General features: G+C 43.5%; 1 protein-coding gene across 5 annotated transcripts in view; it reads right to left on the bottom strand.

Moving 5' to 3' along the window:
- The window catches only part of LOC137342691 (receptor-type tyrosine-protein phosphatase U-like), a 767,577-nt gene that overhangs the window by 516,267 nt on the left and 223,993 nt on the right, over positions 1 to 27,317 (bottom strand). The window lies entirely within an intron of this gene.

Consider the following 27,317-nt stretch of genomic DNA (forward strand, 5'->3'; position numbering starts at 1 on the left):
ACATTATCAAGGGTGAGGTTAGTCGTTCAATCGAAATTGCTAAAGGGGCCAGATTTTCACCCGAGAGATTGGTGAGTTTGTTCAGCGTGGAGCGGTTGGTTTTTAAATTGGACTTTCCATGAGAAAATGCAGGAAATCCAGAAGACCCTGCAAGCCAAGGGAATTAATAGAACATGTTCTCGCATTTATGAGATACGAGTGCCATGGCTTATGGATCACTCAGTGAAGAGCTCCCAGAGTGCACCATAGTTGTTCCAATATCATAGAATTACATAGAATGTACGGCACAGAAACAGGCCATTCGGCCCAACTGATCTGTGCTGGTGTTTATTCTCCACATGACCCTCCTCCCACCCTACTTCATCTAACTATCTGCATATCCTTCTATTCCTTTCTCCCTCGTGTTTATCTAGCTTCCCCTATGCTATTTGCCTCAATTACTCCTTGTAGTAGTAAGTTCCACATTCTAACCACTCTCTGCGTAAAGAGGACAATGCTCACTTTTCCTGTTTGTATAATTACAGTGTCAGACTGCACCATATCACGATTTGTTAACAGGACTGGCAGGGCCTTCAACTCATGAGTTCATTTATCTCATCTGACACAGCAACACAGTCAGAGGCAGAGGAGAGCGAGAGTTTATTTAAAAAGACGCTGAGAATTTGACCAGGTATCTTATGTTATGTTTTTCTTTCCCCACCCCCCCCCCGCCGTTTTCCTCTCCTGAAGGCACTGTTCCTCACACCGATGCAGCCTTCCAGTATCACGGCCAATGGCCATCCTTTGTGTGAGCTGAGATAACAAGGGCTGCCAGGATATTCAACCACAGAAGGTATCACAACTGTATAATCCCTGGCAAATGCAGCATTAGGCAAAACTCGTATACTTTGGGGGTAATTTTAGCCTAACTTGCCGGACGGGAAAACCCACGTGATCGGGTGAAAAGCTGGTTTTTCACCTCACCCAATATTATTCTCCACTGACTTCAATAGAGAGCAAAATCGAGCTGGGTGTAAAACCATCGTTGCACCCGATTCTGTCAAGTTTCCCCACAGGCGGATTAAGTTAAAATTGCCCCCTTTATGTCACAGGGTTTAATGAAGAGAAAAATCAGAAAAATATCTGTCCACCCCCCTCCCCTCCCAAAACGCACAAATTTTATAGAAGGGCAATAAAGCAGTAATGTAATTAATGGGGTAAAAGGATATTAAACAGTGAGGAAATCCCTGCGCAGTCTTTATTCGGTGATTAGTTTGCAGCCTGAAATATCTCCCAGTTTTGTTGAATGCTCTATGGGCTGCACCAAAATCATTTGATGAGCTCCAGCTCCTGCCTTACGATGAGACGAGGATTAAAGATTGAGATTATTGCAGGTTTAATTGAGAAGTAAACATTAAATAGCGTATTTGGCACACTGTTGTAGCAACATCTATTGTATCTGCACACAGCAGATGCTGTAATGAGGAGAGGCAGGCTTGGTATTCAGGAAGGATGCAATCAAATCAACTGGAGGACCTTTTTCATCCAAACATGTCTCGTGACCTTTTGCAATAACCCGTAGCTCTGTATACACTCAGTTTACAGCAGCAAGTCTGCTGCTGTGCTTCAACACAAGACAAAATCTTTCATCATTTCCACCTTTGATTGTAAGATCTTTGTACTGCTGCCCTCATCTGCCCAATTGTTCACTGCCGACTGTGGCCGTAAGCTCCACGGGGCTTGAAAGGAAATCTTAGGAAGTCACAAAGATGCTCAAGCGAAGTAATGATTCCATTCTTAAAATGTTTCCAATTTGTTGCCCTTGGAAGGGAAAGGAGCTCTCAGGTCATGACCATAACTAGCTCCAGATTTGAATAAACTGAGATTTCAATTCTGGATTTGCATTCATCCAGAGTTGAAATTGAAATTAGAAAAGGCAAATCAAAACTATTTAAAAATCGAACATTTAGGGATTTCTCCAACTGCACTGTTCACAGATACCCACACATGCAGCTGCATATATATAACATAATTATATTTGTGCAATAGTGACGATGCCAATGAATTGTTCCGACAGTAGCAGTGCCCATAAACCCTCACTGCATAGAACCAAGTTATCATTAAAATTCAGAGCTGATTTTATAATCATCATTTAAAAAAAAAGATAGACCCAAGTGCAAAAGTTCACCACTTCTCCTCTCCCCAATCCTCGCCTGAAGTTGAAAGGAAGGGAGATTTTTGAGAGATTAAAAATCCGTAAAATCAGTAGTACGATAAATCACACGTCATTAATCACGCCATTGTGCTGACTTCAGTTTACTAATCTGCTAAAGGGTCTTATCCAAGACACTGTAGGAAAAAAATACATTAGTTCTGTCGTGAGAAAGGAACATAGGAACGTGAGTAGGCCATTCAGCCCCTCGAGCCTGTTCTGCCATTCAATTAGATCATGGCTGATCTATATCTTAAATCCATTTACTCGCCTTGGTTCCATTACCCTTAATACCCTCGCCTAACAAAGATTTATCAATCTCAGTTTCCAATTGACCTAGCCTCAAAACTACATTGATCATCTGTGGGTTTTTTAAAAAATTATTCTTGAGATGAGAGCAACACGAGCAAGGCCACATTGATCACAACCCCTAGTTGCCTTGAGATAGTGGTGTTGGGCCACCTTCCTGAAGTAGTGACTGTTAACCTTATTAGTGACTTATTAGACCACTCCAGAGAGCATCAAGGGTCAATCCTGTACTGTGGGACTGGAATCACAGACTGGGGAGGGGGAGTCAGCTTCCCTTCCCTGTAGAATTTTTTGGGTTTTTAAAAATGACAAAACTTTCATTGTCATTTTTTTTTCTGGTCCTGGCCTACAAATTAGTTGAATTCAATTTTATAGCTAGATCCAGTAGGGTTTGAATTCATAGCCTCTGGGTTACTAGTGTATTACCTCAACCACTTAGTGATGTAATGTTCTCAACTATGAACAATGGATCTTTATTATATTTGATGCTCAAACTCTTCAGATCAAGCTTAGAATTGCCAGCTAGCTTGATATCCAGCCTATCACAATCTTTCAACACACAATTAAAAATGTTACATGAATGGCAGTTAATCTGCCTCCGGCTGCACGCGAGCAGGTAGCTGTTTACTTATTTAGATTTAATCTATCCCGCACTTTTGCTAAATCTAAATAGAAATAGGGAAGAGAGCAGGATGGCAGTCGTAGTCTTTCGGAAGAGACGTTAAATGGAGGCCCCGTCTGCCCCCTCAGGTGGATGTAAACGATCCCCTGGTGCGATTTAAAAGAGCTGGGGAGTTCTCCGCGGTGTCCTGGCCAATATTTATCCCTCAACCACCACCTTGGCTGCCGTGTTTCCTACATTACAAAAGTGACTACATTGGCTGTAAAGCACTTGGGGACGTGGCAAGGTTGTGAAAGGCGCTTATATAAATGCAAGTTCGTTCGTAGGCATGTTGCATTTAGCCTTAGCCTCAGCACCTCACCCAAAGTTCCTTTTGCTGATCAGTATTCAATAACTCCTACCTGGATAGTGTGCATGTGTGGAGAGTGGGTGAGGGCAGAGCAGATTCGGGCTCAGGGTGCGATGCTCTCAAACAGCTTGGCCAAACTTACCGCCTGGACTCACACGTGTAGAATGCCCATTTTACTGAGGTACCCAAGACGGCCAGTACCCATTTAATCACCAGCTTCGGGAGATCGGGGTGGGAGGAAATCAGAAAGAGGAAATAAAAAGGGAGGGAGGGGAAAAATAAATGAAAAACATGGGACAAGGCTGGGATCAGCATGTCTTTTGTAATCAGAGGTGACCCAGCTCCTGCTCAATGTGAAAGGGAGCCATTCATATTTATTCATGAGGAAGAATTTTTAAATTGGGAACATTCTATGGCAACGTGTTGAACATGTCCAAGGGAATTGCACTTAATTTTCTGCTGCCAGACACAGCTGGGGTTTTTGATCAGTCAGCAGACACAGGGTAGAACTGAAGAACATTGGCAGAGAAAGCAAAGCAAACACATTGCTGTAAATGAGCCCGAAATTCAGAATCAAAAGAAACGTTTGCCAGTATCTTGAAGGTCAGTGTAATTGTCTAGGGGAGTTTAAAAAAATATTTTGCTACACGATATTTAATGACTCGATCTTCAACAAAGATGATTTTAGAAGTAGTTCCTGAGGCTTGACTGATAGGACTGGAAGTAGATGTGATTTACATAAAGGTGGTTCATTTTCGGTAAAGCAAGGTGGAGAGGAAGACGGGAAGGGAGACAAAAGGTGAAGGAGAGGAATGTAGAGGAGAGGGAGGAGTAAAAGATTAGAATTCTCACTGCTGAGTGCTATCCCGTTGACTTTTGTTGAATAGTGTGCACACGTGGACATCAGGTGAGGGCAGGATTGGCTGAGATGCCAGAATAACTTGTCGACACTCACTGTCTAGGCTGATGAATAGGTGGATTATGGGAAGGGTTGACAAATTGTAAATTGCATTTCAGCACCTGCCTGCAAAACATTCAAAATATTTCTAGCATATCCACACAGTTGGCTCAGTCTCTCAATGAAAATTCCTAGAAATGATAAATAGATTTTTTTCCACACTCCCTACATAAAAAGTAATTGTGTCCAATGTTGTAGTTCAGACACAGCCAGTGGGTCAATCTGATATCCGAAGATTCTAACTGGATCCCATTTAGTTTCAAGAATTTATGAAGGGAATAAATAAACGAGAGGGCTCGATGACAAGAGACTCTGAGGAAGCCATCTGTCTGCAACAGCAAGCTGCAGTTCCTCTTTCCTCAAATAGATGTTCCTCCAGAAATATGAATGTTCAGACAATGAGAGCACAGAAACACGTTCACAATCATTCGAAGTATTATATAGATTTCTTGAATGTAAGATTATTAATGTATTCAATGCTCAAATTGAATGGTTTTTTTTCCCTCCCAAATAAATTCCTTACTGGAGGTGCTGACTTGTGCTGGGATACAAGTTCCCTAGATGCTCTCTGATATCTCACCCAAGTGCCCATCCTTGATGTGCGAACATAAATTGAGTGTTGACACGGTAATTGTGGAAGGAATCACAAGCCCTCTCCTGTCCTGCTCTCCACTCCACCCAATCACTGGCTGATTGGTTTCCATCACTCAGCCGAGCAGTTGGAGACTAATTCTGGCTTGGCAGAGATCAATAACCCTCACAGTCCAAGGATCGAAGCGGGGACCTTCCTTCGCAGTAATACACCCAGACGGTGCATTTATCTGATGGCCCAGCCATTGAAGCAACCTGAATCACTCATTCATATCGACAGGCATGATACATAGGGTTGCTGACTCTGGTTGGACGTATTCCCGGAGGTTTCATCACATGACCTCCAACTGCCCCGCCCAGTCAAACAGCCTTTCTCCATAACCCCCCACGCCCCACCTCCAATGTTTTTATGACCAATAAGTGAATGAAAAAAGAAACACTATTTTTTCCAATGCCCCTATGATTTTTCTCCTGGGTCGCCTGCTACAGTGTCCACGAAATTAATCTTCAATTCATGGAGTCTCCAGGACAATCCTCAAGGGCTGGGAACCCTAATTATACAGTTTGCAATTGTACTTGAGTAGAGAAGTAAATTACTGCCCGAGGGTTACAACAGTGACAGAGAATAAGCTTCAGACAGTGATTCATACTCAAGTTCAGGAGTGTAACCCAAGGGATGGTAGCTTCTTTTGCAGCTCTGCAGCTGCTGTACATATTAGTGCAGTTGCACCCTTGGGGGTAAATGTATTTAAAAGATGGGAAAGCTTTGACTGTTATGCCCAGGGTACACCCTCTGCTGCATAACAGCAGCAGGCAGTAGTCACCATTATGTTCCCAACATCAACAGACAACAGCAAAAACTGACTCTCTCACATGCACACTATAGGAGTGCAGCTGGATGCATATAGACTTCCTTCATCAGCTGCACTCAAGTGTGAGCAAGCTGAGGTTTGGGAGCCAGCAGCAGCAAAGACCCAGAAAAATATAAAGTCTACGAATTTGCCATCAAGTTGAGGCCAGCACTTTAAACACAAGAGCTAGAGGGAAGATGAGGAGAATTTTTTTTAAAGCAGCGAGTTGTTATGATCTGGAATGCACTCCCTGAAAGGGCGGTGGAAGCAGATTCAATAGTAACTTTCAAAAGGGAATTGGATAAATACTTGAAAAGGAAAAATTTGCAGGGCTATGTTGAAAGAGCAGCGGAGTGGGACTAATTGGACAGCTCTTTTCAAAGAGCCGGCACAGGCACAATGGACAGCATGGCCTCCTTCTGTGCTGTCCGATTCTAAGAAGTAAATGCCACCCATTTGCCCTCTCGGTCTGTGTGTATCCACTGCACCTCGGAGCTAGCCTCAAAGGGCACACTCTGCAATACAGCATTCTGGAGCCCAATGTCAACATGCAAATTTAGAGCACCTTTAGCATGCTTCGAACTTTGCTTTAGGAACAGCAAAAATAGTCCCATGACTACAACTGACATGTGACCGTAACAGTCTTATTATGTATTGAGATCATCAGAGTCTCTTAATAACCTTACTTTGAACTCTCGTTAGCTTGGATCTCCTTTACTAAGATGATTAGAGATGGTAGATTGAGAGTACGAGGCTGTGATTTCATCTCAGAGTTCAGATGACATCCAAAGGGCCATGTCAACTTTGTTTTTGTGCCTCATGATGCCATTGTAACCCCTGGATTATGGTATAGCCTTACTCCTCACTCTCAACTCCCCACCATGTCACACACATACTTCATAATAATATTCAAGGTGCCATGAAAATTGGATAAATGTTATTATACATGTCAGCTTGGAAGTGTCTCGAGTAATAACCCATAATAAGATACAGATCCTGGTTGTTAATGCTTTACACTTCAGGAGGATTCGCTAGCTTTTTAAGCAAAGACCACCATGCTATGCCATAACCTGCTCAAGGGCTACTCTTCAAAACCCACCATAATGCAACTCCATGCACTTATTTTAACAAAAGCCTTTTCTTCACCTTTTTTCTAAAAAGTAAATCCGGCCTTCTCACACGCACAAACCCACAGAATCAAGCAGCATCAGGTCTGTGAGGGCCACAGGTGAGAGAGAAGCGGGCTGCAAGGGGAATCTATGTCGTATTATGAGTACCACTGGTCACCAAGATCAGAACAGATGAGGTTGGCCATTCAGCCCCTCTGGCTCATCCTTCCAAAGGAACCCTGGATTACAGAATTTAACCGCATCCTGAACAATCTCAGTTTTTGGCTCTATTACTCGACTTCGAAAAACTATTCCAGGTTTTTGATCACTCTTTGCATGAAGAGGTGCTTCCTAACATCAGTCCTGAACTTGAACTTCTCTTGTGAAAGCATTCATGAAGATTTCTAGTCAGTATTTCCAGCAGAATTGTCAACAGTTTTTTGATGACACATTTACAATTTTTTCTAGAAATATCAACCAGAAATCTTCATGAAAGCATGAGCAGAGCAATTCTTCTCCCATGGTTGTACAATTTACTAAAAAGTGTCCCGATGCACATGTGGTATGATACCCTTTCATAAGAAAAATGAGTGAAATATTGCTGAAATTGGCCAAAACGATTTTTAACAATTACCATCACAGCATGTTGAACTCCCTCTTGTCCATTACATTATTATAACACACGTAGTGAGGTGCTGTTTTGAATTGCTAATGGATTTTAAAGGTGTAAACAGCAGATTGTCCCTCTATCCTGAAGAATGCTTTAGCCAATGTGATTGTCTGGTAGCCTAAAAATAGGGAAGCTACAGAGACAGAAATGCATCAGTTTCTATAGAGATGTACACATTTAATTGAATGTTGTAGAAATGGTTTGTATTTTTTTGAATTACAATATTAATAAGCTGTCTGTTTCCCCAAAGACACATCAACATGCAGCGAAGAAACAATCATATGCTAATCAGTCGTTATTTGCTTTCACCTGGACAGGAAATATTCAAGGAACCGCAGATAAGTTTCCGAGTTTTGGGAGTTCCTTTGCTGGAGTACACTCTAATGCGAGGCTTACAATAGGATGATAATTCAAAACTGAAAAGGATTCAAGAGAACAAAGACAAGCAGAATTTTCCAATCGAGAGATTGTTTTCAAAAAGTTGCTTCTTGAAAGGGTAATTAACCCAGTGTGAACATTGCTCATTATATCTCTGTGGTGCACTGCAGACACAGTATTTGCTAAATTATTTGGTGCTTCACATTTCCATTTAATTGAAAAGAAATATTTTTAGCTGCCCTATAGCCTGCAAGAAAATTTTGCCCGTGTTCACAGTGCGTGCCGGATGAATGCACTGCTGGGTGTGGCACTGTGCAATGCAGATCAGAAGGTCCCAGGTTTGATCCCTGATCTTTGCTGTTAGTCGATGCCAGCAGGGGGAGGGGGCAGAGGTTGGGGGGCTTCGTATGGCCTGTGCACTGGGCTAGCGAGGGACAAATCAACCAGGTTAGAGGATTGGGTTTAACTGTGATGCAAGCTGTGATCAAATTATCTGCTGATACTAACAGGGTACAGTAGTGTAGTGGTCGTGCTACTGGACTAGCACTCCAGAGAAGGCGAGTTCAAATCCCACCATGAAAATTTGAGAATCTGAAAATAAAAAGCTGGCATCAGTAAAAGTGACCATGAAGCCGTCAGTAAAAACCCAACTGGTTCATTGATGTGCTTTAGGGAAGGGAACCTACTGTCCTTACCCAGTCTGGCTTATATGTGACCCCAGTCCCACACCAACATGGTTGACTCTTAACTGCCCTCTGAAGTGCACCCAGTAGTTGAAGGAGGCTGCCCACCACCATCTTCTCAGGGCAACTAGGGATGGGCAATAACTAGCAGCCTTGCCAGTGACGCCCACATCCAGAGAATGAAATTTAAAAGTTCACTGTCTTATCAACTTGCATTTATATATCACCTTTGACGTAATAAAACACCCCCAAGGCTCAAACATGCAACATGGCTGATTAAGATTTATCTTTAAGGGGAAAGAAGGGGTGTTTGGACAGACTTTCAATGACCAATGGGAAGGTGTAACAGCTGGGATAATTTAAAAGCACCACAGTGATTGGTGGTGTTCAAAATGTTCCTATAATTTGAGAATATTATAAAACAAATCTGAGGGAATCACTACTTGAGAAAGAACATTTATCTTTCAGCACCAACTCCTGAAAACTCAAAATCATCAAGTCTTTAAGCAGAAGGCTCCCAAATGTAAACAGTTTGAACAATTCATTTCAAAGAATGATCAAACTGTGCTACAAACCAGGGAAACACTGAACAGTCTCGGTCCTAATTAGTCCAATTCAATGTCTGCCAAGTCCCTGAAACCTGAATCTGCCCAAACGCGGTAAAGATATTCTTCCCTCCTCCAGCTTTAAAAGACCTTAAAGACTCCGCTCTTTCTCATTTCCTAGCAGTCTTTGAAGAAAAACAAACAAAAACACAACACAATCCTTTTACGGCCCAGAACCTATAGATGCTCTCTCTTGAACTTTGCTTTGCCTGGTCATACAATCAAGTGCTTCGGGGGTCGGGGTAGGTCACCAACCCTCCAGGATTGACCTGGAGTGTCCGGGAATTAAAGATTAATCTCCTGGACACCCCGGGAGAAGATCACTTTAAAAAAAAAATGGTGTTTTTGTCATTTTCGTCGAATAATTTCATTTATTACTTATAAAAATCTGAGATTTTTTTTTAAAAAGACACTTTTACTGGGCTGGGTAGTTGGAAGCAGGAGGTTATTTGATGGAATATGTCCAACCAGAAATGGCAACCCTGCCGGGGTTGGGGGGGCGGTGGAGAATGTGTGATGGAGGAAGCAGAGTAGGGAGACACAGAAAAATAATTCTCAGATTTTTGTTCCAATAGTGAGCAAAACTGTAGTAAAATTCAGTAAGGTAGTATGCACAGGATAGACTTACTTTAGAAAAGTTGCTGGTTTTATAGAATCTGGGTTCTGTATTCTTTTGTAAGTCATGTAAAACTCTTCAGACAACTCTACCTGCATATCAGAGTTAATGTACCCCTCATGTGCAACCAAAGGAGCCTGTGCCAGGTCTGCTGGGTAACTAGGACATCCACCACAACCTACATCACCAACATGGACAGGCGCATAATCACGGCCGTCACCACATCCTTATCTTCAGAATGATTTCTAAGACTTTTGTAATGTTTATTCTCAGGGTGTGGGTGACGCTGGCAGGGCTGTATTCATTGTTCATCCCTAGTTAACTTGGCGGTTGGTGGGATGTCTCCATGAACTGCTGCAGTCCTTGTGGAGATGGTGCTCCCACAATAGTATTATTAGATAGGGAATCCCAGGATTCTGACCCAGTGATGAAGAGATGGTGGTAAACGTCAAAGTATGATTTGGAAGGAGAGTTTCGACCCCTGCACATCCTAACTTTTCACCAGGCCATTGGTAGACGTGCCTTCAGCTGTCCAGGCCTCAAGCTCTGGAATTCCCTCTCTAAGCCCCTCTCTCCTCCTTTAAGACTCTCTTTAAAACCTCCCTCTTTCACTAAGCTTTTGGTCACCTGTCCTTATGTCTCCTTCTTTGGCTCGGTGTCATTTTTTTGTCTGATTACGCTCCTTTGAAGCCCCTCGAGACATTTTATGACATTAAAAAGTGCTATATAAATGCAAGTTGTTGTAGAAATGTCCAGAATGTATGTGACTGGAAACCAATTCCCCAACACTGACCTATTAATCTCAAACCTCAACTGAGCAACCTGAAACAGCTACAATGAAAAATTTGCAGTCATCCCAAACAGCCATGTATCCCTAACTAAAAAAATTTAATATCAACCATCCAGAATCACAGGAATGTTAATACGGTGGAGATGCCATACAATAAAAATGATACAAATTCAAGCCAAATACCCTCTCAAGGACGATTGCTTTTAATATCACAAAAGGTGTTTATAAGACAAAAAAGTATCTCACTAAATACCCAAAGCAATTTCAAAACATGCAGAACCTTTTATCTCGTTCACAACCTCCCTATTTCTAATGTGGATTCTTAAGTAGAATTGAAGAAATATTTCTAGACAGAAGAATATTCAAAGAATAAGTTTTCTTGAAATCACTTGGTGCAGAAATGCTTCGGTAACCCTCAAAGATAACACGTAAAATGAAGTGGAGATGCCGGTGATGGACTGGAGTGGACAAATGTAAGGAATCTTACAACACCAGGTTATAGTCGAACAGTTTTATTTGAAAATCACAAGCTTTCAGAGGCTTTCTCCTTAGTCAGGTGAGTGTGGGATTCCTTGAAGGTTACCGCATATATAGTCAGAGAACAATGCCTGGTGATTACAGATAATCTTTCCAACTGCCCGTTGTCAAGGCAATCAGACAGAGAGACAGTACATACAGGACTACTGAATATACAAACGGTCCAAACCCAAAAGACACAGAGAGAGAGAGAGAGAGAGAGAGGGAGAGAGAGAAACACCCAAAAGGAAGAGAAACAGAGAGAATGACCAGTTGTATTAAAAACAGATAACTCTTTTTTCGCTGGTGGGGTTACGCGTAGCGGGACCGTTTGTATATTCAGTAGTCCTGTATGTACTGTCTCTCTGTCTGATTGCCTTGACAACGGGCAGTTGGAAAGATTATCTGTAATCACCAGGCATTGTTCTCTAACTATATATGCGGTAACCTTCAAGGAATCACACACTCACCTGACGAAGGAGAAAGCCTCTGAAAGCTTGTGATTTTCAAATAAAACTGTTGGACTATAACCCGGTGTTGTAAGATTCCTTACATTAAATGAAAACTCTGATTTAACAATGAATCTTCAGTTCCAATTATTTTCTCCCTTCCTTTCCTGAATGTACTGTACTGACTGTTGCCTCAACTGATCAATAGGTACTACATGCATGTGGTAAATCTTCATGAATGAGCCTGGACAGTGTTGGCAGTCTATTCAACTATGTAGTGAATCAGAACTGGGTCTTTTTCTCACCGAACATCCACACACAAGCACATTCCAGCTGGAGTCACTGGACAGCACTCAGGAGTGGGAACCCTGGATAATTTCACCCCCCCCACCTCTTATGTGCATGGGTACTGAGGCCAATTACACCCCCTCCCTCCCACAGCCACCCCAGATGAGATTAGCTAACTTATCAAACACCTGGAATTCAGGACACTGTCAAGTGAGAATGGACCAGGTGTCTCTACAACTGTCCCTCATCTTCAGCCAATTCCTATGGGGGGGTGGGGGAGGGAGAAGAAAAATGAAAGGGGAGGAGAAACAAAAACTTCTTGCATTTTCCACATGAAAAAGGTTTCTTTTTTTTTGCAGCACAGATGCTGACAAAAGGATAATAAATCAGTCTGCAGACAGCAAGTAATAACTTGTCAGAATTCATATATCTTCCAAACAAATATCTTGGAAATTCTCCATCAGAGAAAACAGTCCATTTGTTTTCTTTTGCTTTTTGGCGAGCTCAAGTTTAAGTGTTGCAATTTAGACATTACAAGGTGGCAGCCACACTCTGAAGTACTGTTCACTGCAATCCTCTTTGATGTGATTTACTTAAAGCTAAACTTCCCCACAAATTGAATTTCTAATAAATCAAAGACTCAATATTACATAAATCCTTGTGTTCGTGGGTGGGGTTGGGGGTGGGGTTGGTTGATCAACACAATTTCAATTTATTTGGTTAAAGATATTAAAATGGAAAGGTAGTTGAATTAGTCGGAATCTGTGAAGAAGGCTTCCCTGCTATCATGAAGAAGTCAATTTAGCAGGCTCAGGAAGTTAATAACTTTGCAACCTAGTGGAATAAAATGGGGATTTATTTCTCCCCCCCCCCAAGGATGAATTTATTGCAGTGAATATTATTGGATTTCAAACATATTAACATATCAATTTGAGAGAGCAATTACTATCTGGAGACTCTCGTTAGTTGCTTTCTTCACAATAAGTCAGTAATGGATCACATTTTGCACTCCAACAGTGACTCTCAGGAGCTATGAAAATTCAGGATTATGCTAGAGACACATTAGTTTGCCTCCTTACATTGGCATGTGCTGTTGGCAACAGAAGTACAAGGCGGACACCATTAACACTAAATGAAGAAAATTAAACTGCCCTTAGCGGGCATGAAGCATAACTGGTGTCCAAGTCAGGAGCTCTCTGCAACTTACCTATCGGAGCATATTATTTTATAATTATATAAGATTCTTTAAGTGTACAACTTGAAATGTATAACTGCTTCTGCTATGGTAGGATTTTTGAGATTTTTTTGCATTTCTAAATGATTTGTAAACGGAGTGCTGTGTTCACATCAGCTGTTTTGTTTATACTGGGAAATCAGAAAGTTATTGTTGACATATGAAACATATTTATTTTCCTCAGTACAAATGTCAAAGCATGTCTTTGCTCAGGCAATAACCATGAGTTTGTGTTTCCCAATGATTAGAAAACCAGCTGGAAAATGAACTTTAGTTTTCTTTTTGAGTAAAACCTTCACACCCAAATGGGTCTAATTTATCTTTTACTTCAGTATAGCTCAGAGAAAAAGACAGGCAGACAGATGAAGCGACTGATTACAATCACTTAAGCAACTGCAGTCTATCCCTCTTAATTCAAATTCCCTTATTTAAGTTATCTGATAATATTTTTCCAACACTTAGTTTGACTTTGCGTTATTTACATTCAAACTATTGGTTAATTCAAAATTTAAAAGCAAAGAATGAGTCTGAATTATCAGTAGCCTATTGTTTATGTAAATATTTAATTATTTATCGGCGCTAGCTATTTCACATGAAGAAATCAAAAGAGCTCTTCCCCCCCCCACCAGCCTGCCAAACCCCATAACTCCCCCTCCAATACTGCCAAATTCCAAGATCCGCCTTTCCCAGTACACCAACGTGTCGACATCTCACTCATCCTCAATGTTGCTGAACCCCAAAATCTACCAAACCCCATGTCCCCCTTTCCCTAACTGCTCCCAAATGCCAAGATCCCTCCCTTCCCAGTACTAGTCTCCTCTGAATCAGTACAAGAGATCTGCCAACAATGTAGGAAGTCCAGAACACGCAATGTCCAGAACACGTTCCCTGTCCGTCACACTTCAAGTATCAAAACTCAAATTTCTGCATAACATTTCAAATAAACACAAAGCTTGTCATTTGCAACATACATAGAAATTCCCCAGCAAAGGAAATAAGTCACCTTAGCAGCAAAATTCTACATTCTGCATTGCACTCTGTTGTGCTCCTGTCTGTATAAAGCAGTGTATCACATGACTTACAACAAGCAACATCGTTACTATATAAAAAAAAAGACACATATCAGCATGACTATTTAAAAAAATTATTGAAGGGAAATAAAAGCCAATAATTTTCTGCTGGTTTTATCTGACCTCTGATTAACCTCAGGATCTGTCTATTAGCAATTAGCCTCTAATTAACCTCAAAGATACAGCAATAGACTTTGTGGCCTTAAAGGAACACGTTAGTCTGAGCATTGCTGCACCTTAGCAGCAGAATACTACATTATGTGTTATATGATATAATCCTTGTGTCCTTCTAAAACTGATCCTTCGATCTACCACAGGAGATCCACTATTTTTTTTAAATACATAATTTGTGCTCATCGTGGTGAGGAATTTCAGTGGTGGGAATAGGAATTTGTTTTTACATTCAGTGCTAACATCAAGCAATCCCAGGTCAACTATAGTGTGGTTAGATGCTCTACCCAATAATGCCCCTTGTCCCAATCTCAGGAGAAGATACACTGTAGCCTCAGGATGACATTTTCCTTTTTATTTCCACCAAACTTCTTCCTTCTCCTCTCCTTAAGGTATTGATCCCATTGTTGATATTCAGTTGTCGCTGCTGTCCATTGCCTTTCCCAAGTTTCCATTATTCATGAGCGAGGAGAGCCAGCAAGTGTTGGTGAGCTATTTAACAATGGTGGTAAGTGGGAGGACATCACACCCAAACCTGATCCCATCTTCACCTGATGTTAAAAATGTACTTCCAGCATGGCACTAAATGGAGTACAGTAGCATGAATCCTGGCCGATTTTCCACCCCCTAACTCAAGAGCACCGAGACCAATTGTAGCACCTTGGCCGAGATCAGAGATTGAACCTGGGACCTTCGTGGTTTGTGTGACTCAGAACCACAGTTGGCTCTGCACTTACTTCTGGGGCAACCAGATATATTTTTCATCATACATGAGTTATTTATGCATAAGAAGGCATTTCAAGTCCAGGGATAGGCTAAATAACTCTACAAACAAGGCTACCTAAATAACTCATCACAAATGGGTTACAGTCAGCCTCACACTGATGTAGCCAGGACATATCCTCCATTTATGAAAAAAAAACTCTAATGTAGATACTTGCCTCATTGCTTTTACATCAGTTGCAGTCTTTTGCTCATTTATTGGCCAGTTTTAATCATAGTTAAGATTATGCAAAACATAACAGACAATTACAAAATATTAAGATATCCAACAGTGTTCAATCCTCATAAGTATCTGTCCTGTTGGAATAAGCCATGTGTGAATCCCAACCTGCTCCAGCAGAACTGCTAAGGGTGGCCTCATAAGCATCATTCCGCAAGCAAATTCTGTAAATGGGTTGCGAGAGAGCGAGGGACAGATTTATATTAACGTTATAAATGTACAACATTAAGCTCTCAGTTCACAAGCTGCACTTTGGGCCCTCATTAAGCCTGAAGATATTAATAAATTGAGCATTAAGGAGAGTCAAGACACCAAAAACACTTTTGGCTGGAACGATGTTAAATAGCGGAGATTGGCATTGGTGGTATTCACTAAACCTCGACTGACATCCCAGAACTTGTGCCCATTCATTTCCGCAGTAGTCATCGATGTTTCCACTTAATATGTGTTTCCATTGCTCCCTTGGGTAACACATTATTAAGTGTTGACAAATGCATGAGACAGCAGCCAACAACATTTCTGTTAGCCATCAAATACCCACAGTGACAACCAATCCAGGTTTCTTCTGCAGACACAGACCGATCCTTTCTCGCACCAGCAATCGAAACCACCAATACTACAGAATGTGGGCATGAAGGGAAACGTACTTTAGTACAACAACTTGCATTTATATAGCGCCTCTAACGTAGTAAAAATGTCCCAAGGCGCTTCACAGGAGCGTAATCAGATGAAATTCGACACCGAGCCACAAAAGGCAATATTAGGACAGGTGATCAAAAACTTGGTCAAAGAGGTAGGTTTTAAGGAGCGTCTTAAAGGAGAGAGGGGTGACGAGACGGTTAGTATAAAAGTCCTTTAATACAATAATATAAAAACACCCGGCACGTGTACACTCACAGCTGTTGTAAACTCTGCAGATCCCAGGTTCAGTTCCTGTACTGATTTAACTGATCGCAATGGGGATGTTGCAGTTGGCACTGGGGCTAGAAATATGGGGATAGGAGAGAAGAGAAACTGTACAACAAAAACCACAAAGACCCCAAGGATCCTTAAAAGCAACAGCAAGGTACAGAGTGCCTGTAAGTTTGAACTTTGCAGGAGGAAGTGACATCAGGGCGGCTGACCTGGACGGGACGTCATCAAAGCTGCCTGGTCCGGAAGTTACCTCATCTGAGCCCCCAGAAACTGGAAGTCACTGTACGATGTCACTATTTATTCACAAAAAATAAATTAGCTACGGTTCTTGCTCCTGAACACTATCCGGTGACCACCCCCTGCTGGTAAGTGCACGTGTGTGGATGTCAGATGAGGATAGGATTGAACTTGGAATCCATACACAGGCACTTTCCAACAGGGTTTTTTAAAATTCATTCACGGGATATGGACTTCGCTGACAAGGCCGGCTTTTATTGCCTTTCCCTAATTGCCCTTGAGAAGGTGGTGGTGAGCTGTCTTCTTGAACCACTGCAGGTGGTGAAGGTTCTCCCACAGTGCTGTTAGGTAGGGAGTATCAGGATTTTGACCCAGCGACGGTGAAGGAACGGCGATATATTTCCAAGTCAGGATGGTGTGTGACTTGGAGGGGAACGTGCAGCTGGTGTTCCCTTGCGCCTGCTACCTTTGTCCTTCTAGTTAGTAGAAGTCGCAGGTTTGGGAGTTGCTGCAGTGCATCTTGTAGATGATACACACTGCAGTCACAGTGCGCTGGTGGTGAAGGGGGTGAATGTTTAGGGTGGTGGATGGGGTGCCAATGAAGCGGGCTGCTTTATCCTGGATGGTGTCAAGATCCTTGAGTGTTGTTGGACGGCATTCATCCAGGCAAGTGGAGAGTATTCCATCACATTCCTAACTTGTGCCTTGTAGATGGTGGAAAGGCTTTGGGGGTCAGGAGGTGAGTCACTCGCCACAGAATACCCAGCCTCTGACCTGCTCGTGTAGCCACAGCATTTATGTGGCTGATCCAGTTAAGTTTCTGGTCAATGGTGATCCCCAGGATGTTGATGGTGGGGGATTCGGCGATGGTAATGCCGTTGAATGTCAAGGGGAGGTGGTTAGATTCTCTTGTTGGAGATGGTCATTGCCTGGCACTTAAGTGGCAAGTAATATTCGCGCCACACATCAGCCCAAGCCTGGATGTTGTCCAGATCTTGCTGCATGCGGGCACGGACTGCTTCATTATTTGAGGGGTTGCGAATGGAACTGAACACTGTTCACTGGATAACAGCAAGAACGAGAAGCATTCTAAGCCCAGGTACACTGAGGCCAGCTTGAGATCAACTAACTCAACACAGACTGGGGATCAAAGTTCAGACAGGCCATTTTTGCAGCTGTCAGCTAGGGTTAATGTGGCCCTGTATGGTCTGGTATGCTGTTCAGCTTATCTCAGTAGCGTACTTTTTAAGAACCACTTCTTGTTCATATTGGCCAACTCAAAGCCTGCTCCCAAGTGCCTTTCACTCCAAACTGCCACCCATTGACGTCAATTATGACAGTCGGCCCCATGCTGTTGATCTGATTGTGTTGCATAATAGACCAATTGCATTTTCTCATGTTTTTCCGTTGGCTTAATGCTGGCAGTTTTAATTTGGAAACTGTGCTTCTGAGCTTGGTATATGTCCTACTTTGCAATAGGGGTATTTAAAATTTAAAATAATGAATTAAAAGAACTGTTAATCAAGGTATAGTCTCTCAGCTGCCAGCTGTGACAAAGCCCACTGATTTTAATTGCACCACTACATGAATTTATTGAAGTGTTGATTAATGTATTAACTTTATTTCACACTCCCATGTGCTGAGCGTCCTGCAGTATAATAATAGAAGCATGTCAAATCCCGTCCCCAAAGTTGAGAAACATTCACTGCTGCAGCCCCTCAGAATAAAGTTGCGTTTGTGTTGATGTAATTTGAATTTGGACTGTAAGAGGCTGGTATTCCGTGAGCTGGCTTCCCAAGTTTACATTGCTGAATTTGGCCACGAAGTGTCAGTTTGGCTCGGTTGGTAGCACTCACCCGAGTCAATGGGGGTGTGGGTTCAAGTCTCCCTCCAGGGCTTCAGCACACAACCTCGGCTAACACTTCAGTGTGGTACTGAGGGAGTGCTGCACTGTCAGAGGTACCATCTCTAACGTGAGACGTTGAACCGAGGTGGATGTAAACAATCCCATGGAACTATCCAAAGAATAGACAGGGCTTCCCTGAGTGTTCTGGCTAACATTCCTACCTCAACCTGGACCATCAAAAACAGATTATCCAGTCATTCATTCTGGTCACTGGGAGACTTTGCTGCATGCAAATTACACTTGCACATATAGCAACAGATTTTCAGAAGTTATCGATTGATTGTAAGCTGCTTTGGGGTATCCAGAGGACTTGAAAGGCTCACTATAAATGCAAATTCTTTCTTATCGTGGTACAGTGACAGACTTGTAGACCTAGATTTTTGTGAGTTTAGAAGTTTCCGCATGGATAAAGGAGCTACATTCACATAGAATTAACAGCACAAAAACAGGGCATTCGGTTCAACTGGTCCATGCCGGTGTTTATGCTCCACATGAGCCTCCTCCCGTCCTAGTTCATCTAACGCTATCGGCATATCCTATTTCTTTCTCCTTTATATACTTATCTCGCTTTCCCTTAAATGCATCTATGTATTCGCCTCAACTATTCCATGTGGTAGCGAGTTCCACTTTCTAACCATTTAGCAGTGTAAACGCCAGGAAACAAACCAAGGCCAACGACCCCCCGGGATCCAAATTAAAAAGTAGCCAATAAAAAAAGTAGCAAAGTGTATCCATGGAGTCTGCCAGCCTACGTTGGGAATGCTCACACACTATCAGCAACCAAAAGACCATTGACAGGAGAATGAAGGAAAAAAAAAATGAAAATCTTGCCAGTGCACAAATGGCATGTAAAAATATATCAAAATATCAGAACACTATTAAATCAGCTAATACCTGCTGGGGCCAAACTAGAACTGCGCGAATTGGCAGGACCAAAGGTCAGAGAGTGGGACCGAAGATATGTAGGTTCGGGGGCGAGGGAGAACAGTATCTTTTAACAAATTCGACTTTAATTCCTCGCCACCGGCATATTGACATGGAGCGTAGAACAGAGCCGAGTGTGTCCTGGGAACAAATACTGGAAAGCCATCGAGTTAACCCTTTGAGTACTGTAACACAGTACCAGCTCTCAAACTTTTTTTTTCAAATTAGGTAACATGTATTGTTAAATCCGATATGTTACTTAACCAATGAGTTGAAGAGGGAGCTGCCAGCGGACACTTTCATTTCATCTGACTAATCTGAATTCAAACTCTTTGTTCAAGAGGTGAAATGACACAGTTTTGATGCATATACATTTAAACTGAACAAAAATCAGATCTCTAGGTCCTCCCTATACACACACCGCGTGTACATTCCAGGCGGCCCCCCGCACACACCGCGTGTACATTCCAGGCGGCACCCCCGCACACCGCGTGTACATTCCAGGCGGCCCCCCCACACACTGCGTGTACATTCCAGGCGGCCCCCCCGCACACACCGCGTGTACATTCCAGGCGGCCCCCCCACACACTGCGTGTACATTGCAGGCGGCCCCCCCGCACACACCGCGTGTACATTGCAGGCGGCCCCCCCGCACACACCGCGTGTACATTCCAGGCGGCCCCCCCACACACTGCGTGTACATTCCAGGCGGCCCCCCCACACACCGCGTGTACATTCCAGGCGGCCCCCCCACACACCGCGTGTACATTCCAGGCGGCCCCCCCACACACCGCGTGTACATTCCAGGCGGCCCCCCCACACACCGCGTGTACATTCCAGGCGGCCCCCCCACACACCGCGTGTACATTCCAGGCGGCCCCCCCCCACACACCGCGTGTACATTCCAGGCGGCCCCCCCCCACACACCGCGTGTACATTCCAGGCGGCCCCCGCACACACCGCGTGTACATTCCAGGCGGCCCCCCCCCACACACCGCGTGTACATTCCAGGCGGCCCCCGCACACACCGCGTGTACATTCCAGGCGCCCCCCCCCCCCCCCGCACACACCGCGTGTACATTCCAGGCGGCCCCCCCCCACACACCGCGTGTACATTCCAGGCGGCCCCCCCACACACCGCGTGTACATTCCAGATAGTTGCTACACACAACATACCCCAAAAGGCCTAAAAATGGGTTTAAGGGAAAGTGAAGATTTTAATTTCAAAACTGAATAAGCCAAAGAACTCCACATATCCATAAATCAGTAAGCACTTCCTTGCAGAGGCTCCCAGTGAATCTCATTTCTCAACCAGGCTATTACAAAAAGAATCTCCCCTCAGGGAGAGAATGCACTTCAATCACCATACTCCTCCCACACATGCAGGAGTACCTATATAGTCAGGAGGCCTCGACAAAGGGGAGAGATTTATATTAAAAGAAAAACATTACAAATTGGTCAGCCAGGTTTTTACTGACCCATGGAGAAGATTCAATTCCGAAGAAGATTGAGTAGTACATGATCAATTTATCATTCCTGCTATCACAATACAAGACGAAGGAGGGAGTGAGAGGAAAGACAGACAGCAGGAAAGCAAAAAAAAAGAGGAAGGCAGAAAGAAGAGTAGAGCCAGAGAAAGACAGGACAAAGAGAAAGAACAAAACAGAGAGCCCACAATGAGAGAGAAAAAGACAAAGTGTCAGGCTCTTTTGACAGGTCAGTGGGTGGATGCATGCATTCATTCAAGTTCTATGGTTTGGTCCTGAGCCACATGCACCAGAAAGGTGTTAGTTTTGGTCACTGGTCTACTCGGAGTCAGTTGGGGTGGTGGTCTTGGTGACTAAGGGCTAGGAGTAGAAAAATAGCCAGGGTTTCTCCTCTTAATTGTTTTGTTATCCAGCAAAAGCCCCCTTGCCCTTCACTCAGTGCAAGTAAACGCACATGTAGAATTCCAACGACAGCAAGATGTGGCTTAGCTGTGATGTCCTCCATAGTCAAAAGCCTGCTGATACTCAACGGCCATGCTTATACCTGAAGAATAGTTCTTGGATGAGGTGCCAAAAAGAGTTAATGAAGGTCATGAAACTATCCCCTGGCATATGTCATCACCCTCAAGAAGGGAGGGTTCTGGGAGGATTGAACCTGAGAGGAAAAAGATAAAGAACAAGACATTCTTTGAATTGTTGTGTCGGTAAGTGCATTGCTTAATGTGAAATTGAGAACTGAATCATAAGGAGAAGGACAATTCCAGGTTCAATCCCCCCGCCTGTGCTGGGCAGAGGTGCAATAACTGGTCTAAAAAGGTCCTGAGCTAGGGAAAGGAATAAATATCAGCCGACGTTCCCAGTCCTGATCAATACCCACCGATGCTGCTTGAAAGCAGGGTGTTTTCTTTAAATTAATTCTTGGGCTGTGGGCATCGCTGGCAAGGCCGGCATTTATTGCCCATCCCTAGTTGCCCTCAAGAAAATGGTGGTGGGCCTTCTTCTGCAGTTCATGTGGTGAAGGTGTTGACACAGTGCTATTAGGTACGGAGTTCCAGGATTTTGACCCAGCGACGATAAAGGAACGGCCGATATATGTCCAAGTCAGGATGCTGTGTGACTTGGATGGAGAGCTTGGAGGTGCTGGTGTTCCCATGCACCTGCTGTCCTTGTCCTTGTCCTTGTCCTTCTGGATGGTGGAGGTTGTGGGTTTGGGAGGTGCTGCTGAAGAAGCCTTGCTGAGTTGATTCAGTGCATCCTGTACATAGTACACACTGCAGCCACGGTAATCTAGTGGTGGATGTGGTGGATATTTAGGTTAGTGGGTGACGTGCTGATTAAGAGGTCTGCTTTTTCCTGGTGTCGAGCTTCTTGAGTGCTCTTGCAGCAGCTGCACCCCTCCAGGCAAGTGGAGAGTATTCCATCACCCTCATGACTTGTGGGGTGAAAAGGCTTTGGGGAGTCAGGAGGTGAGCCACTTGCCACAGAATACCCAGCCTCTGATCTGCTCTAGTAACCACGGCATTTATGTGGCTAGCCCAGTTGAGTTTCTGGTCAATGGTGACCTCCAGGATGTTGATGGTGGTGGGGGGACTCAGCGATGGCAATGCCACTGAATGTCAAGGGGAGATGATTAGCTTCTCTCTTGTTGGAATGGTCATTTGCTGGCACTCGTGTGGCACGTATGTTACCTGCCACAAGAGAGAACACCGGCCTGAAACAGGATTGACTGGGCTGTGCTGGCCCCAAAGTCAAACAGCACAAATCTCAGGAAGTGATTTTGAGTTTGGACAGAGTGTTGGTCTAGCCGCGCGTGGAATACAGTGTAGAATTCTGGTCATTGCGTTATGAAAAAGGCATCCGGGCATTAGAGAATGCAGCAAAGAGCAATTACATTTATAGCTGGGATCAGGCACCAGAGTTATGAGGAGAGGCTGCAGAAGCGGGGAATGTTTACACTGGAGAAGTAAAGCCTCCTGAGGTGATCTTATAGAAGTCGTCAAAATCCTCAAGGGTATACACAAAATAAACGTCAATATGTTTAGTCACAAACTTAGAAGAAGGAGGGTGAAAAGACAGTTGAAAAGATGGATTCCATTACTTTATGCAGAGGGTGGTGAATGGACTGCCAAAGGAGGTAATGGGAGCTGATTGTATCCGCAAATTAGAGTTGAATAAATATCTGATGAAAAATTTGATAGTGGGGGGTCAGGGAGATGATATTTCCCAGAGAGCGAGACCAGCAGATGGATCACAATCATATTACAAGTCCTGCATATTCCCGTGCTCCTATAATCGAGGCTCATGCATGAAAACTTGTCACTTGGGCAAGGTACTGAGAGGGGCCAGCTACCCACAGACCCAAACCCCTGTAGGCTTCCGTTAGCTTCTCATCTCCTGTGCATCAATTTCAAAATCCTTATCCTCATTTACAAATTTCCCTCTTAGTCCACCCCGTCTCTGTAAGCTCTATCTCCAATTTGCTTCTGCTTCCAAGTCTATCCCCCCACTCTCCACTCCACCATCATCACCTTCCCTTATCATTTTCCTGTACTCTGGGATTCTCTTCCTAAACTCTTCTGTCCTTGCTGCCCCACTCCCCACCCTCCAAGCCTCCTCAAAACTTATCTTTTCAAGCAAACATTTGGTCACCTCAACTAACTCTTCTCCCATTGCCCTCTCAATGTCTGAGGTGAGGCCATGGACGGATTTGAAAACATGGACGAGAATTTTAAATTTGAGGCATTGGTGGACCGGAAGCCAAAATAGGTCAGCGAGCAGAGGGGTGATTGGTGAACGGGACTTGGTGCGAGCTAGAATACGGGCAGCAAAGTTTTGGATGAGCTCAAGTTAATGGAGAGTGGAAGACGGGAGGCCAGCCAGGAGAGCAGTAGAATTGTCCAGTCTGGAGGTAACAAAAGCATGTCAGCGCCTCTATTAAGTGATTTGGAAAACTTCGCTATGCCATGGGCATTTTACAAAAATGTAAGCTGTTGTTCTAGCACAGCAAGAATCGAGACCTTTGAGAGAGGAAGGGAGGAGGGAAAAGGAGACACAAAGAAGCCATCGTTACCACCGCAACCCACGAAAAAGGATAACATTCTCTTTCTCCTACACTGCAATATGAATCAGGCCCGATGTCTTCTATCTGTGCTTTCTAATCACTCACAAAAGCTCCAGGGAGACTCGCCAGGAGCAACAAAGTGAAAGGATTACAAATCTAGTATACGCAAACAGAAAATCTGAGAGCTCCATTTCCCATTTAAATGAAAAGGAAACAAATTACAGGAATCCAAATGAACGGAAAATGGGTTTGTGTGAATTTTGTTGTGTCGATGTGGGTGTTAATGCGAGTGAAATACAGAGGTCACATCTCAGACAGAACAGCCGCTGCCTTCTCTTATCAAGAAGGCAGCAGGAGAGAAGCTCACTTGAAATTGCTTACCTTGGCTGTTATTCAAACTAAGCTTCATGCAACACATTATTTAGATTCAGAAAACTTTTAAAGAGCCATATATTGTGAAGGAGACAGAAACAGCATCACAGAAGTTAAAGTAGAACCAAAATGTAAGCTACCTACTTGATTTTAAATTTGTCCCTTCCCTAGATAATCCACATCTGATAAATTAAACACTTGCAAAACATAGCTATTAAATTGGATTTCAATTACCATATGCTTATGCTGCTAGAGTTTTTTTTGTGAATTGTGGTGTCAGTATAGAGCTTCTGTTTTTTTTTCCCCCCCCCCTCTCCATTCCCGCTCTGGCATTTTCTCCTGAAGGTACCAACACTCACTGGGACACTCTACCTTGAGTGCTAGAAGTCAGCCTCTCCCTCTTGCGATTGTGCAGGACATGCTGGATGGACCAGGGGGTCTTTTCATGTCCGTCACTGTTTGCAAAGGTACTTGCCATAATCTTCCAAACATCTGTAGATACAGCGGTGGTGCCAGAGGACTGGAGAATTGCATATGTTACCCCCTTATTCAAAAAAAGGTGTAAGGACAAACCCAGCAACTATAGGCCAGTCAGTTTAATCTCAGTGGTGGGGAAACTTTTAGAAACGATAATCTGGGACAGAATTAAACAGTCACTCGGATGAGGGTGGATTGATTAGGGAAAGCCAGCAGGGATTTGTTAAAGGCAAATCGTGTTTTACTAACTTGATAGAGTTTTTTGATGAGGTAACAGAGAGGGTCGATGAGGGCAATGCAGTTGATGTGGTGCATATGGATTTTCAAAAGGCGTTTAATAAAGTGCCACACTGTAGGCTTATCATCAAGATTGAAGCCCATGGAATAAAGGGGACAGTAGCAACATGGATACAGAATTAGCTAAGGGACAGGAAAGAGAGAGTATTGGTGAACGGTTGTTTTTCGGACTGGAGGGAGGTGTACAGTGGTGTTCCCCAGGGGGTCAGTGTTGGGACCAATGCTTTTCTTGATATATATTAATGACTTGGACTTGGGTGTACAGGGCACAATTTCAAAATTTGCAGATGACACAAAACTTGGAAGGTTGGTAAACAGTGAGGAGGATAGTGATAGACTTCAAGAGGATATAGACACGCTGGTGGAATGGGCGGACATGTGGCAGATGAAATTTAATGCAGGAAAATGCAAAGTGTTACATTTCAGTAGGAATAATGAGGAGAGGCAATATAAACTAGAGGGCACAGAAGCAGAGATATCTGGGGGTATATATGCACAAATTGTTGAAATTGTCAGGGCAGGTTGAGAAAGTGGTTAAAAAAAGCATACAGGATCCTGGGCTTTATGAATAGAGGCATAGAGTACAAAAGTATGGAAGTCATGATGAACCTTTACAAAACATTGGTTCGGCCACAACTGGAGTATTGTGTCCAGTTCTGGGCACCGCACTTTAGGAAAGATGTGAAGGTCGTAGAAAAGGTGCCGAAGAGATTTACTAGAATGATTCCAGGGATGAGGGACTTTAGTTACGTGGATAGACTGGAGAAGCTGGGATTGTTCTCCTTGGAACAGAGATGGTTGCGAGGAGATTTGATAGAGGTATTCAAAATCATGAAGGGTCTAATCAGAGTAGATAGAGAGAAACTGTTCCCATTGGCGGAAGGGTCAAGGACCAGAGGACATAGATTTAAGGTGATTGGCAAAAGAACCAAAGGTGACATGAGGAAGAACTTATTAACGCAGCGAGTGGTTAGGATCTGGAATGCACTGCCTGAGGGGGTGGTGGAGGCAGATTCAATTATGGCCTTCAAAAGGGAACTGGATAAGTACTTGAAAGGAAAAAATTTGCAGGGCTACGGGGAAAGCGCGGGGGAGTGGGACTAGCTGGATTGCTCTTGCAGACAGCCGGCGCGGACTCGATGAACCAAATGGCCTCCCTCCGTGCTGTAACCTTTCTATGATTCTATGAAATGGCCCTGCTTCATGTGTGAGCCTAGATAGAGAGTGAGGGCATCGCATCCAAGCCCAATCCTGACCTTCACACGTATACACTTTCCTGGGTTAAGGAGAGGGAAATTTACGAGTGGCAGCTTTGACTAGTTTTCCTGGTCCTTAACTCAGGAGTAACGTAATGCTTCCAATCCCGCTGTGTCTGAGATCAGTATTACAGTGATAGAGATTGGGATCTTCCCAATATCTATGGCTCAAAATAACATCAGCGCCTTAAATTATTTAGCCTTTGCTGCCTTATTCTGAAATGTTGGGATCCTTTCTAATCGGCAACATTGATTGTGTTCAATAATAAATAATATGATCAACTATTGGGTGAAGTAAGGGGTGATACTTCAATAGCCAAAGGAAAATATTGTCTTTTTTAAACTTAAATGCAGGGTTAAATACAGAGACCTGCTGTTTATGTTGATTTTTCCAAACCACCTGGCAGGTTGTCTTTTCTTACTGGATTATTGATTACCATATTCAGCAGCAAGAAGAACTCGGATGAGAGAATTCAACAATGACAACTGCATTGCTGTATGGACAAATTGTCCATCGGAGGACATTGTCACACTCCAGGTCATTCTTTTAGCCCAAAGGCAACAATTACAAACAAGCCCACAAAAGGAACCACACTAAAAATGCCCTTTGATGCTCTTTCACAGAGGTCCCCAAGGACTAAAGGTGTAGATGGTGTCCGGTGCTGACTATCATTGGGTTTAATGACAGCAGAGTACAAGGGTCACTGATCCATAGCTTCAGTGTGAGAAAACAAAACACACTCAACACCGATGAACGTTACCTCAATCAGTTGGATCTTCTGTGCGCCAATGGGATATAATTGTGTGTGTGTGTGTGTCTGTTTTGGTTTTCGGGTAAGGTGAGCAGTATGATGATTATCTTCAAGAGTTTCACTTCCTCCCTAATGTTCTTTTTGCCTTTCTCCCTACCCCCTCCCCCCCGCCCCCGACTT

Source organism: Heptranchias perlo, chromosome 26, assembly GCF_035084215.1.
Source record: "Heptranchias perlo isolate sHepPer1 chromosome 26, sHepPer1.hap1, whole genome shotgun sequence".
Classification (NCBI taxonomy): Eukaryota; Metazoa; Chordata; class Chondrichthyes; order Hexanchiformes; family Hexanchidae; genus Heptranchias; species Heptranchias perlo.